The sequence below is a fragment of the Lycium ferocissimum genome, chromosome 8, assembly GCF_029784015.1.
Source record: "Lycium ferocissimum isolate CSIRO_LF1 chromosome 8, AGI_CSIRO_Lferr_CH_V1, whole genome shotgun sequence".
Taxonomy (NCBI): Eukaryota; Viridiplantae; Streptophyta; class Magnoliopsida; order Solanales; family Solanaceae; genus Lycium; species Lycium ferocissimum.
Window position 1 is genome coordinate 28131478 of NC_081349.1, and position 12852 is coordinate 28144329.

Sequence of the window (12852 nt, forward strand, 5' to 3'; positions counted from 1 at the left end):
GGGTAGCCCTATTAGAAAATATATATCATCTAATTCAATATTTATTTCTTTGTCATTTATTACAAAGGCTTGTTTCTTCCTCTCATAACTAGAAAACATCAGTCTCAAAAGACGCTTATCACTCATTAATCTTTGGTACGATAGATGAGAACCTAAAAAGGCAGCTAGAAAAACACCTCCTTAACTCTCCAATCAGGAACCCAATTTGTAAGTTTCGAAGTTTTATATGTAGCTGAATTCACCGCATTCTGCAAGAGAGAGAGAAGCATAGTTATTTCATAACCAATTTGGAGCTGATAGACTAGACAGATATTAAAGTTGGAGCAATTGCTTAGGAGTATTATATGGTTCATGCCTGTGTGCACGTTTTGCCCTAAATCTTTAATTGGTTTGTGTCTCCTTCAATTTGGAAAACTCACCCAAGGAAGTAAACAATAATGAAAAAAACACATTTATAGAAATCCAGTGAGTTAGAAAAAAGGCCACCATTATAGAAATCCTTCAAAACGTGCACAGAGGCACGATATAAAAGCCTCTGTGAAAAAAAAAAATTACTTTGAGGCAAATCATTTAGGGGTACACGATAAACCCGTTTTGGTTTATTGTGTAGCCCAGGACCCCTTTCGTAATTTTTTGTTAAACAAGGTGCCATTTAGGCCCTTGACGCTACTCTAAACACCCACCCACCCAAATAACAAAAATAAAACATTCCTTAATTGGTAGATTGATAACAAGTTGGTGAAAACAATGTCTTGAAAGCGTCTGTCAAGGCCAAATTTGTGGTACTAGAACCACCATCAAGAATGAGGTTCAAACCACTTACATATTTGGAATCATCACTTGCCAAATACAACACTGCCTTTGCCACTTCTTGTTCAACTATATAGGAGTAGCTCCTTTCAAATTTCCCACTTCTGAAAACAACTCATTCGCCTTCTCTCTATCCGCCACATACCCAGGCCCACTCACCGCCAATGGAGTGCCTATCGTGTAAGGAGAAACACAGTTAACTCTTATTCTTTCCATACTTCCCTAATTCAATTGCAAGATTCTTGGAGAGCCCAAAAGCGCATTTTTCGAGGCCACGTACACTTGGGGGACCACATCATATATAGACATCTGTCGCCACGCTAGTGGTGAAAACAATGGCCCCACTCTTGGCAGGAATCATCACCTGAGCAACATGTTTCGTGCAAAAAAAGGGGCCAGCAACATTCACATCGAGCACATCCTTAGTTGTGTCGTAATTTATGTCTAAGATGCTGAGAATTGGTTTACCTGGTATATCAGTGTTACTGAACATTATGTCGAGCTTACCGAATTTGGCAATTGATGTATCTACAACATTTTGCACGTCCAATTCAATTGTGACATTGCAATGGACATAGGTAATTGTTTGTTCTATGCCGATTTCTTGTACTAAGGAAGTTCTTAGGTTGTCCTGAGTATATGCAATTGTAACATTTGCACCATGTTGAATAAAAAGCCTAGCGGTATAGCTGCCCCTAGTTCTTGAAAGTTTGAACACTCTTAGTGATTATCCTAGTTGTGCCTCTGAATTACGAATGCTGCCCTAAGAGGAGGTCTTTAGCAATATCCTTTTTAAATTTAATACATGTATATATGGATATATTACGGGCATGGAATTGGACAAACTTCCAGCAAGCTCTCGTGGCTCTATCTTGAAAATTGTAAAGAAAATTGGGCCAAAATAAAGAATGTAAAGGACACAGTTTATTTAATAAGTGAAACCATTGGACTCTTAATTGTACCTCGAATCTTTTAGAGGAGCCAGACAACAATTATTAATTTGGATGGTAGAGATTCCATTATTTTAATAAGGTTTTAGCTCCATGTGATTTCATGAGCCAAGCCAACTAATAATGACATAGTAGTTTAATCTATCATTTCGTTTTATACTTGATCAGCACACCAGGTGAACAACATGCAAATCATAGCCATTTTAATTGAAATTGAAATTAGCTACAAACTTCATCGCTAAATAACTCGTAGCTAACAAATTTTTTTTAATTATTTGTAGCTAAGTAGGATTAGCGACGAATTTTGTTGTTTAGCAACAGAATTAGTTTGTCGCTAAGTCCTTTTTTTAGTAGTACTAGTCTCTGGGTAAGCGCGTTGCGCGTGTACCTCGTCTTCATGAATTCAAATTCTAAAAAATTATATTATATTGAAAATTATGTTTTAGTTATAAAATAATTCTGCCTAAAATTAAACAACAAAAGAAGGAAATAAAGGATGGTGGATATATGAGCAAATTTTCAACAGAGAATTGGTGAATTGAATAGTTCTAGCATCCTAAAAGACTTGCACGAATTCAAAATTTAAACTCTTATGAAACTAAATAATCAGTTTGTACAAACAATACATTTATAATAATTTAGGGCAACAAAAGAAAACGACTCATTAAGAAAAGCATTTTCTCAAACTATAGTTTCCCATATCAAACGTACCACAATCTGAACTGCACCTATGTGAAGGGGTGAAATTTGTTGAGGTACAAAAAGAACTCCAAGCCAAAAGTTAGACATGAAAAGAATGTAAAACAACAATATATAAACAAACGGTTGGCAGTATATCAATTTTAAAAAAGTCATAATACATGTGAACAATTTAAAAAAAATTAACCTAGTGCTTCGCTCCATGAATACCAGCCATTTCGCTCCATCAATTGCAAAACATATGTGGAATCAACCATGCAAGAGTTTGTCCCCTTAACTTGAATTTTGTCTTATAGTTGAAAGAGCAGGGCCATTTGTGTGGTCAAAATTGCAAAAATGAAAGTGAAAAACACATAAGGAAAACGAAGAGAAACTGCATAAGAAGAGCTAGATTAATTTGCCCTTCATAGGTCACTTTAAATAGGTAAATTTAGGTAAAGAAAGCTGAAAAGTATTAAACTATTAGAAATTTTTGAGAGGGGAAAAAAAAAAAAAAAAAAAAAAAAAAAAAAAGATTCACCATCTTCCTACTCTCCTCAATCAATCAGACTGTCCTGACCTTTAGTCTTCATGATCAGTTTCTTGACTAATTAAAGACCTTAAATAAGGGACAATAAAAAGAAGCAATTAATTAGATATTTTTGGAGCTATTAAATATAAAACATTTACAAGAAAATAATGAAAATTTAGTTTTAATCTAAGAAGATTCTGATTGGAGGGAAAAGGAGAAGCCAACAGACTCGTATCTGTTAAAGAAACAGTTTGAGGAAGGGGGAAAGTTGATAAATTGTATTCAGAGACTTTGTAGGCAATTAAAATAAAATAAATGAACAAATAAATACATGAGTTTCAACATTGTAACTCCCAATTGAATAGCTACGTTGGAATTGTAATCATTAAATTAAAAGCAAGCAAGCAAGTACATCATCTGTACATAATATTTGTATGTGCCTTAATTTTATCTAGTACTATTATTTATTATATATAAAATATTTTCACTCATTTTTTGTATGGAGAAAAATTGTCAATCAACTTTTGATGGGCTTTTTCGTAATTCAACTTTTGGTTTAGACTCTTCCCACTTTTAGTACATATATATATATATATATATATATATATATATATATATATATATATATATATATATATATATATTCGAGAGACAATATGTATGTCTAAATAGTTTTATCCTTTCAAATCAGGACATGGTTCCAACAATCATTTGAAGTGTGGAAGAAATGTTGAAAACATGGAAATCTTATGAAGGTAAAGATATCAAAGTGTATGCGGAACCATGGCAATTAGGATCTCAAGACGCAGCAACACCTATAATGCAAGGAATAATAAACTTACATCACGATGTCTTTTTCTTCGTTATTCTGATTTCGATTTTTGTATCATGGATCTTGATCAAAGAGTTCTTTATCAACCACCATCTACTTCAGAGATTCCATTTTTTTTTTTTTAAAAAGGTAAAAGATAAAAATTGGGTTGCGCTCTATATATGAAAGAGTATACAATAATGCGAAGAATTCAGGCAGTTGAGCTCAGAGAACATCGAAAAACTGCTTTTGGAAGCAGCTACTTGGAGGGGAAGCATATATACCAAATGTTGGACAGATTATCCCTACTTGTTTATGTGAACATGGAAAAGACTAGGATTCCTGGAATTCAGTATGACTAAAAACACAACTCTTAATAATTTACATCAATATACACTTTAAATATAACATTCTTTTCAATATTTAAAATTATCCCTTTCTTTCAATTGAATACATGTATATATGGATATATCAAGGGCATGGAATTGAACAAACTTCCAGCAAGCTCTCGTGGCTCTATCTTGAAAGTTGTAAAGAAAATTGGTCCAGAATAGGAAAAGAGAAATGTAAAGACTAAATAAGTGAACCCATTTGACTCTTGTACCTCGAATAGAGGAGGAGCCAAACACTCATGTGTGACTTTACTTAAGATCAGCGAACCAGTGTGCCCATCTGTTAGCTCCGGCTTCAGGTTCTATGTTTGATGCCACGGAATGGATACTAGATCCCCATCTTTGATTCATGATGTATTCAACTTTTTATTTGACTAATAATTGATCAGAATGACTTTTATAATTTAAAAAGAAAAGAAAAGCGGGGAGCGAATCAAAAATAAAATAGAAATAGAGAAGCCTCTATTTTTTAAAATAATAATAATATTAGAATACAGGTATATATGGATAGATTGACTAAGTCATGGAATCAGACAAACTGTGTCTCTATCTTGGAAGAGATTCCATTGTTTTTCTAATAAGGTTTAGCTGCATGTGATTAATTTCATGAGCCAAGGCCAACTAATAATGACATATTTGTTTAATAGTATAATCTATCATTTTGTTTATACTTGATCAGCACACCAGTTGAACCCATCGATTATTTCAATTTCAAACTTGTTGCGCACACCAGGTGAACAACGTGGACAAAAATGGGTAGTTTAATTAATTACTAGATGAGTATACCTCCTTATATATCTTTAAATTGGCATACTTATCTAAGAAGTGTTCCTTGAATTTCACAGTCCACTTTGACCTATAATTTTACTGTTCACTGGAAGACATGATAATATTCTTCTTAGTTTTTCTTGGATTACTGGTTCTTGCAAAGTTCTTGTATAAATCATGGTGGTATCCAATTTCCCTACAAAATTTGATGAAATCACAAGGAATTAGAGGTCCATCTTACAAGTTTCCAAATGGGAATGACACAGAAATTAGAGACATGGAAATGAAATCAAACACTGGTCCCATGGAGCTAACACATGAAATATTCACCAGGTTACAGCCTCATTTCTACTCATGGATCAAACTATATGGTAATCATTTCCTCATTTCTTCTATATATTACTTCTCTCTCGTTCCAAAATATTTGTCATGTTTTGCTTCTTGAGAGGCAATTTGACTAATTTTCCGAGCTGAATTGGATTTATTCAATCTTTTAAAAGTAAAATTTAGATATTTGAAAACTATACTACAATAAGTACTTTCAGTGGCAAGTCTTCTCATATCATATGGTGACAAAATTCATCTTAAAATATTGGTCAAAGGCGAAAATAATATTTTCCAAATGCCTCGTATTAACCGACTTATGATCAATTTATGTATCAGGAAGGAATTTTCTTTTTTGGCATGGTTCTCACCCAGAATTGGTTGTAACTGATGTTGACTTGATCAAAGAAATTCTTAGCAACAAGGAGGGTTCATTTCTTCAGCATAAACTTGCTGGTCCTTTAGAGGATTTATTTGGGGATGGACTTCCTTTTTCAGAAGGCCAGAAATGGTCTAAACTTCGAAAAGTGGCTGAAATTGCTTTCCATGCACAAACCTTGAAGGTGAGTATCTCCCAAATCTTGTATAATTATAGTATTATAGTAGTAACTACCAAAAAAACTGGAACTAGTAACAAACTTCGGCGCTAAATAGCTCGTAGATAACAGAAATTTTAATATTATGTCGCTAAACAGGATTAGCAATAGATTTTGTTGTTTAATTACAGAGTTTGTCCGTCGCTAATTCCTATTTTTATCCCTGCAAATCAGGACATGGTTCCAACAATCATTGGAAGTGTGGAAGAAATGTTGAAAACATGGAAATCTTATGAAGGTAAAGAGATTGAAGTGTACGAAGAATTCAGGCAGTTGAGCTCAGAGAACATCGCAAAAACTGCTTTTGGTCTTTTGGAAGCTGCTACTTGGAGGGGAAGCATATTTTCCAAATGTTGGACAGATTATCTATCCTCGTTTACATGAACATCGGAAAGACAAGGATTCCTGGAATCGAGTAATTCGAAACACAATTCTTGATTTGCATCAATTTATACTTTAAACGTATCCATTTTTTTTTTAACATTTAGCTTCTCTGGTGCCTCTGTAGTAAAATTTTCAGGACATCTGAGGATAAAGAATCAGACAAGCTCGGAGAAGCTCTTCGTGAGTCGTTCATGTTATTGATAAGGGAAAGAGAAGATAATGTCAAGACAGGACAAGCAAAGAGCTATGGAAGTGATTTTCTTGGATCACTCTTGAAGGCTCATCATGATTCTGATGTGAAAACAAGGATCTCAGTGGCCGACATCATCGATGAATGTAAAACGTTCTATTTGTTAGAAAATATTATTTTCTATTTAATATCTCAAAAATAAAAGGATTATCTCTAAGGTTTTTATTGGCTTTAATACAAAAGAAATATCTTTATTCTTTTACTAGCCATTAATCACCTCACTTTTATTAGCCATTATTAAGAATATAATTATTCTTGAATTCGTTTCCTGACGTTGCAAAACGGTTTTATAAATTAAATCCGGTCATTTGACCAATTGCCTTTATGATCTTTTATTCTTAAATCTTTGTAGATGATTAGAAGTTAGCTATATAATAATATATAATATAACATTATGGGTTGATCTTTTTTAGTAGGAAAAACGGAGAAAAATATACTCCTCATTTTGTAGTCTTGGGTTTTCTATGAGAGACATAAACATATTTTCCTTGTAGAAAAGAGATACATCAAGAAAAGTTCTTCCTCCCATATTTTTGTGTCTTTGCGTTTTATTTTGAGATAAATCTTTGTTAGATTCTGGCTCCTAGTTTTGTACCAGAAGAGCTTGTTGAATCTTGAGGGATACACCCATACTGGGTAAAATATCCTTAAGGACGGTATCTTAATTGACATGCCTCAAGCTATCAAGAGTTTCTCTGCAAGGGTTCGTGATCAAGCATTTTCCCAAGTGTAAAAGAAGTTCCTACAAGTGTTCGTGATGAAGTATTTTCCGTAAGATTTCCAACAATCTTAAGGATATTTATATACTCTATTCTTACGGAGAATGTCGTTTATAATATTTCCAACAAGGCATCTAGCGATAATATTACTTGAACTACTTGGGGGACAATGGGGATGCACTTGGTGGAATCGGTTGGTCCACGATGAGTTTGGCTGGGACGTCAAGTATGTCGCTGGCGAGACTCTTGTTGCTAAGTTCCTAAGGCAAGGGAAATGTCAGTAACCATGCACCCGTGTTTGGGAAGTACCAAGAAGAGGCTGAGAACTTTATATGTGCATGTCTTGGAAAGGCTAATAAGGTATGACAATATTTTATGTTTATATTTGGAGAAAAGAAAACGTGGTTAGTTGACACAAAGTCAATAAGAAAATCTTCTGTGAAAATAACTATAATTACATGTGTGGCAAACTAAGCCATTATATCTCTCAATGTAAAAGAAGATTCGGAGAAATGATAATCCCGCTAAGTAAAATAAGTGTGGCTAAGCGGATGATATAATTGTTGTGGTCATTTCTTAAGCGAATCTTGTGGCTAGTGTGAGAGATTGGGTGTTAAGACTTTGGTGCTACTAAGCATATTTGTGCTAAAATAATTTTGTTCTACACCCAAGTTGAAGAAAAAGAATGATTGGTTTATGTTGGTGATTCTAGAATTACTCAAGTTCTTGGAATGGAAAATTCTCTTCTTGAACACATATTTGGAAAAACATTGACATTAACTGAGGTGGTACATGCATGTTCCTAAGATTTTTAAACCAATTTAGTTTCTATGAGATTATTAGGAAAAGTGGGGGTGAAAGTTTATTTTGAGCACGATAATTGTGTTAACCAAAAACAATGTTTTTATTGGCAAAGAATTTTGTAATCATGATTTGTTTGTGCCTAATATCTTCCAAGGTGGAAATGCTAGTACTTGTGTTTACATGATTATTTCATTTAGTTTATGGTAAGTTAGACTTGGATATATTAGTTTTTCTTATATAAGAAAATACAAGTTCAAGTTTCTCTTGTTGAAATAGATAAAGTTGATATTGCAGAGTTTTTGTCTAGATTTATTACTTTAAATATTATATTAATGGATCTTTGCTATATTAATCATATGTTTGAATATGTTTCTTATATAACCGATCATTTGAATGTTTTTGAAATTCGATTTATTATCTAACCATAATGATGTATCTTTGAATTCAAAGAGGTGAAAAATATGTACAAGGTCTTTGATATATGATTTTTCTATTCTTTCATATAACGACAAGGTCTTTGAAGGCTTTTGTAAAATTAGTTGATATGATTTATTTAGATTGAAATATTTGAAAGTGTGGGGGTGTCTTGCTAAGCTTATGCTAAAGGATGCTAAGAAAAGAAAAATAATGATTTTTAATTGCATATAATCACGTATTTTGGAAATGATGATTTCAAAGAAATCTTTGGATGATGATTTTCACTCCTCTATTGTTGACAATATTGGAATTAATTATTGTGAATTGTTGTTGTACTAAAATGTTAATCATTTGATCCATTAAAATCATTAAAGTCAATTGCTATATTGGGGTTGTGTCACGCCCCAGCGAACCATCTTGCACTCGGTGCACATGCGTGTGACCGAGCGAACCACGTAGAATCATCATGATACATAACATAAAGCGAAATATAACGTGAATGCATAATGAGCCTTTACAAAACGTAAAATACTTAATAAAAATACTTGTTTAAACATGATTGCGGAAATAACATTATTTGTGTTCTTCATCTATATATACTATATTTAGATTGAAATATTTGAAAGTGTGGGGTGTCTTGCTAAGATTATGCTAAAGGATGCTAAGAAAAGAAAAATAAGTTTTAAGATTTTTAATTATAATGTATGCATGATACGAGCAATAACTTGCATCATGGTGGTGCTTGCATCACATGAGATTTTGAAAGGAAATGATGATTTCAAAGAAATCTTTGGATGATGATTTTCACTCCTCTATTGTTGACAATATCATGGAATTAATTATTGTGAATTGTTGTTGTACTAGAGAGATAATATGATGGAATACAAGATATGGGTTTTTATAGAGATAATATGATATTAAGAACACAATGTGGATCTCAAAATTTACATGTGGTTATGTGTTTATTCTTGGTGGGATGCCATAACATGAAAACCAAATAAATGGAATTTACTATTTTGGGGTTGATTGGTGATGAGGTTAAGTGGTGACGAGACCTCTTTGTAAGTATTCCTATTGGAATAAAACCAACAACTTTTGTGTCTCTCCGCGAAGCGGGCCATACATTGTGGTTGGGCATAACTTCTCCTTACGTAACTCTGTTCAAGACTCATAATAACTTTCATCAAGGAAGCTTCCTCAAATTCCCAACGGATTTGCACGAAATGAAAAATAAACATTTTATTGGCAAAAATAGACTCATTCATTTGAGACATAATGTGATAGAGCGGCCCGAAGTGGATCAACCATTTTCGTTCAAAACCTTCCGTTTTCAACTCTAAAACTCTAATGAGATGAAATTGTTTATGTAAATTATGTGAAGTCGGAGGTGTAAGTATTCTATTGGAATAAAACCAACATCAATTCGTACATTTTATTGGCAAAAATAGACATAATGTGATAGAGCAGCTGCTAGGGAATGGAATTTTTTAGTCAATTTGAGAAGATCAACAATGATGGTAACCCAACCTATGTGATTGGAGATCCCATGAATTAGGTTCATATGGGTAATAACAAGTCGTTAGTTGATCAAGTGTGCACTATAAAATTATGTCCCTTCCTATGATGTTTGAATATAGTGCAGTTTTGCAAGGCAAAGTGAGGTTGAGTTATAAACTTTTAATCCAATTCATATCCTTTATAGGTAGTGTATTGCTCTGCAGAATACACTTGATGATTGGACCTATATGAGTGTGGAGTGGTGCCGCTTCTATGAAATTGTGACGGATTTCTAGAGCACTCATGAATACCGTGACACGCGCACGGCCTCATAGCGCAAAACCGCGATAACGACAAAGATTGTGCAAATATAATGTGATAGAATAAGACCCTAGGCTTATAAAAGAATTTTTGGTTCATAGAAGTTGTAAACTTCACCAATTATTCGTAAGTTTAATCTTGTTTTATCTAGGTATGGTTCATAGTCTACGAGACACCAGATTCGACGCATTGTACTCATATATGTAAACCCAGCAAAACTTCTTATTTTATTTATTTTATTATTTTTGAGATATATGGGGGATTGTTAGAAAATATTATTTTCTATTTAATATCTCAAAAATAAAAGGATTATCTCTAAGGTTTTTATTGGCTTTAATACAAAAGAAATATCTTTATTCTTTTACTAGCCATTAATCACCTCACTTTTATTAGCCATTATTAAGAATATAATTATTCTTGAATTCGTTTTCTGACGTTGCAAAACGGTTTTATAAATTAAATCCGGTCATTTGACCAATTGCCTTTATGATCTTTTATTCTTAAATCTTTGTACAGTAGATGATTAGAAGTTAGCTATATAATAATATATAATATAACATTATGGGTTGATCTTTTTTAGTAGGAAAAACGGAGAAAAATATACTCCTCATTTTGTAGTCTTGGGTTTTCTATGAGAGACATAAACATATTTTCCTTGTAGAAAAGAGATACATCAAGAAAAGTTCTTCCTCCCATATTTTTGTGTGCTGCGTTTTATTTTGAGATAAATCTTTGTTAGATTCTGGCTCCTAGTTTTGTACTAGAAGAGCTTGTTGAATCCTGGGGAATACACCCATACTGGGTGAAATATCCTTAAGGACAGTGTCTTAATTGACATGCCTCAAGCTATCAAGAGTTTCTCTGCAAGGGTTCGTGATCAAGCATTTTCCTCAAGTGTAAAAGAAGTTCCTACAAGTGTTCGTGATGAAGTATTTTCCGTAAGATTTCCAACACTATTTTGCTGGGCATGAACCAACAACCATTGTACTAAGTTGGGTTGTTCTTCTCCTAGCAATCAACCCTGATTGGCAACAGAAGGCAAGAAAGGAAGTACTTGAACTCTTCGGCCAAGAAAATCCAAAGACAGATGGCATTTCAAAACTAAAGATTGTAAGAATCCAAATTTCTTTACCCAAATTATCCCCAAATAATTTGTATATATTTTCATAACTCGAACTATGTTTATATACAACAACAACAACAACATACCCAGTGTGGATCTGGGGAAGGTAGGGTGTACACATACCGTATCTCTACCTTTATGGGGTAGAGAGGCTATTCTCGATTGACCCTCAGCTCAAGAAATACGGTCTTCAGAATAGGTTTGAAAAAGAAACTGTCAGCAAAAATAATAAAGATAACCAAAGTAAAAGAAAGGCACAACAATAGTAATAAAATTGAAGATTAAGATAGTGCTAGCATAATATTTATACCATCCTCTACCCAGTGGCGGAGCCACACTATGCCGAGGGTGTTCATCCAAACCCCCTCGGTGGAAAAAAACACTGTTTTTACAAGGTTAAAATTATTTTTTATGTATATATAGTAGATGTTGAACCCCCTTAGGCTTCTTCGTATGTTTACTTTTTTATATTTTGAACTCCCTCGGCGGAAATCCTGGCTCCGCCACTGGCTCTACCACTGGGAAGAGATAATACAAACTATGTTAATATATGCACAAAAAAGTTAAAATGTATAATTATATGATCGTACTTATTCAGAATCCACTGATATTTTATTCTTAATTAGCCTTTGCTCCATCCCAACCATTCATGTAGTTGTTGTATCTCATATGAACGGTCAAGAAGGTTTCATCTTCCCTGTTGTCAACACGCCTGAAGTTATAACACATATTCTTTCTCTGTCATTGCTTGTAGTTAGGAATGATAATAAATGAGACTCTGAGGCTTTATCCACCGGCGTTATATATCATGAGAAGTGTTACAAGAAAAGCAAGACTGGGAGAATTTACACTTCCAGCAGGAATTGACTTGCACATTCCCCCTTTATCAGTTCACAAGAACCGTGAAGTATGGGGAGAAGATGCTCACATTTTTAATCCAGACAGATTTTCTGAAGGTGTGTCTAAAGCAACAAGGGACCAGTTGATGGCTTTCTTATCCTTCGGATTTGGTCCTCGAAAATGTGTTGGCTCGAGTTTTGCAGTTATGGAGATCAAGATAGCACTTTCTATGATCTTGCAGCGTTACAAGTTCACTCTTTCACCAAATTACAATCACTTGCCCACTGTGATCCTCAACCTCCGCCCTAAACACGGAGTCCAGATCATGCTTCATCCACTGCAAAATTATTAAATGTTGAATTGTATTGTATCGTTACTTTAAATAAAATGTTTGTTTCTATTGTTATTTTGAACGTGGTATTATATTGTTAAATGCATCAATGAAAAGTCCCATTTAAACAGCAACCAATTTGTTGTAGCGTGATTGTTGTGTTCTTTTTCTCTCTCATTTATTTGATAGCCCCTGATTTATGCTTTAGCCTGTTCAGTTTCTCCACCATAAGTTAACATGAGGAGAGAATATTTAGAGTAGAAATCTTGGTGTTGGTTTGTGTCAATATGGGTGTCAAACGGGTC

The 12852-nt window shown here is 33.7% G+C and overlaps 2 pseudogenes; one reads left to right on the forward strand and one right to left on the reverse strand.

Annotated features, from left to right (window-relative positions):
* Positions 1-712: 712 nt before the first annotated feature.
* On the reverse strand, positions 713-4524 carry LOC132066222 (short chain aldehyde dehydrogenase 1-like; annotated as a pseudogene).
* Positions 4525-5036: 512 nt separating this feature from the next.
* On the forward strand, positions 5037-12675 carry LOC132066792 (cytochrome P450 CYP749A22-like; annotated as a pseudogene).
* The last annotated feature ends 177 nt before the right edge of the window (positions 12676-12852 follow it).